The sequence below is a fragment of the Lolium rigidum genome, chromosome 1, assembly GCF_022539505.1.
Source record: "Lolium rigidum isolate FL_2022 chromosome 1, APGP_CSIRO_Lrig_0.1, whole genome shotgun sequence".
Taxonomy (NCBI): Eukaryota; Viridiplantae; Streptophyta; class Magnoliopsida; order Poales; family Poaceae; genus Lolium; species Lolium rigidum.
Genome location: NC_061508.1, coordinates 86,472,762 through 86,475,174, shown reverse-complemented (window position 1 = coordinate 86,475,174; position 2,413 = coordinate 86,472,762). Strand labels below are relative to the sequence as shown.

General features: G+C 44.3%; 1 pseudogene; it reads right to left on the bottom strand.

The window, feature by feature from the left end:
* Nucleotides 1–258: 258 nt before the first annotated feature.
* On the bottom strand, nt 259–1,841 carry LOC124677070 (annotated as a pseudogene).
* Nucleotides 1,842–2,413: the final 572 nt, after the last annotated feature.

Genomic DNA, 2,413 nt, shown 5'->3' with positions numbered 1-2,413 from the left:
GTGCTAAATAAACATGCTATTAGTTTTACACTCCACAAAAGGAGCTTATCAGTACCCTCAACATTCATTGTAAAGAGAAAGTGATAGTTCTAACGCCATATACCCCAAGCAAAACAAGGTCAAATGATCATTTCCGGACCAATGTCCTGATTAGTCGAGCAAACAAAAAATGCTAATAAAAACACTTGTAAACAAGCATTGGACGAGAAAATGGACTGAAACACGGATGAAAATGGACTGAAACACAGATTGTCCCGATTAGTCCATGTCTCCGTGTGTGGCGGACATCTGTGTGGTCCCTTCCCCTCATCTTGTCGAGTGAGCCGGTCCACCTTGCGGCGGGTGTTCACAAAGATGACACTGCGGGTAATGGCCAAGGTCTCGTAGAGGTCACGAGAGAGTATCCGGCTTCCACTCTTCCTTCTCAACATTGACATAGAACTGCTTGATACCCTCGAGGGTAAGCTCATCTCTCTTAACAAGAATCCTCACAGGCTTGTTCATGAACTTGCGGGTGATCTCAAGGGCCCCAGGAGGCATGGTAGCAGAGAACACCCCAACCTGAATCTTTCCTGGAAGAAGCTGGAAGATATCATAGATCTGCAGAAGATGAAACCAGAAGTTAAAGCTATGCAAAAAATAATATGAACAGTTAGGGATAAGTGTATGAACGTCAATAGATCATCAACGAAGATGCATGTCAACAACACTCTAACTGATACAGATAGTATTAACTTCAAACAGTCTTGTGCAAGTTGCAACAATTGTATAGCACATAAATAGTCTAACCTCTTACACAAATACAAGACATTATGGTATAGACGTTTTGGTAGGCTACCAAAACATATTACATTTAGGACTAAGGTAGTAGGTTGCCATGAACGTAGTATCATGTAAAAAAGAACATGTGCAACCAAAAACATAATATACAAAAGTTTACACATTAGGATCGTGTTTCAATGAATAGATTGAACATTATAAAAGTATTATTTGAAACTTCAGTTAATTAAAAAATCTACCTTTATGCATGCAGATGAGGAGGAGTAAGAAGCAAACCTGATCCTTGAAACCACGTGAAAGCATCTCATCAGCTTCATCCAGCACAAACATCTTGATGTGATCTGGGCGGAGAGACTGCCTGCGCAGCATGTCGAAGACACGACCAGGTGTGCCAACAACAACGTGCACACCACTGGCAAGAATCCTCTGGTCTTCACGAACAGATGTTCCACCAACACAGGCGTGCACCTTGACACCTAGGTAGTCACCAAGAGCACGCATGACCTTCTCGATCTGTCTGGGCCAGCTCACGGGTGGGAGCAAGGACCGAGCACTGCGATCGACCAAGCCATAGTCAAGCTGCTGCGGGATTCCGGAGCAGAAGGTGGCGGTCTTTCTGTTCCGGAGGCCGAGCTTGCTTGGATCACATCGAGTCCCTTGCGGAAGGGGACAATTCCCCTCGTCTGAATGGCCGATGGCTTCTCAAAACCTGCAAACGAAGTATTTATACTTGTAAGATAGCCAAACTTTAAGCTGTTATTAAATAGGGTATAAGGATCAGGAATTAGGTATATACCATAAGCATAGATGCCTCCGAGCAGGTTCTCTTGGAGGCCCATGTCATCAAAGCTCTCGTGCACTTCATCGTAGGAAGTGAAAAACTCCTCGATGTCGCCTTGGCTCCTGCATGTTGCCACGAGCATAAGGCATGAGCTTCATATAGCATGGGATGGCTGTTGCAAGATAGATATTGGTAGAGAGGTGACTTACGGCAGCTCTGTCATCTTGGTGTCATAGTGCTTAGCGTCAAGCTGGGAACCCTCTGGTGCCATTCCTGCCATGACTCGTATTGAACAAAGAAAGAAGCTTGTTAACAGCCAGGACATGTGGTCAGCAACAAACTAAGTCATCATCAAGACGCAAGCTAATATAGCAACTAAGTTGGACAAAAAAAGGCACTTCCCGAGGAGATTCCATCTTTTATCAGATACAAAAAATAAGGTACGCTTCACATCTGCAACAACTAACTATAGTAGCAGTGTACCAACTACCCAATCTAGCGCAGCAGCACGTGCACAGATCCGCCGCTTCACGGCACGAGTGAACACTATTAGATCTATTACCAGCCGGGAACATTAAGAGTGTAAACGAAAGCATCATCAAAACATCGAAAGCCTAGCGTGCATCCAATCCCGGTAAAAAAAATAGCTTTGCAAGCTCCCTAATCAAACCACCACACAAATCTAGCTCACCGGTTCCCACAGTAACCAAAAAAAATCACTCTTTTTAGCTACAAAATCTCGAAACGGAAGCTACAAACCGACAAATCTCGAGATCGAACCACTCTCTGGAAGGGCCAGCTAAAAAGACGCAAAATTTCCTACCCAACTCGCCGCTCCTCATAAAAATAAAC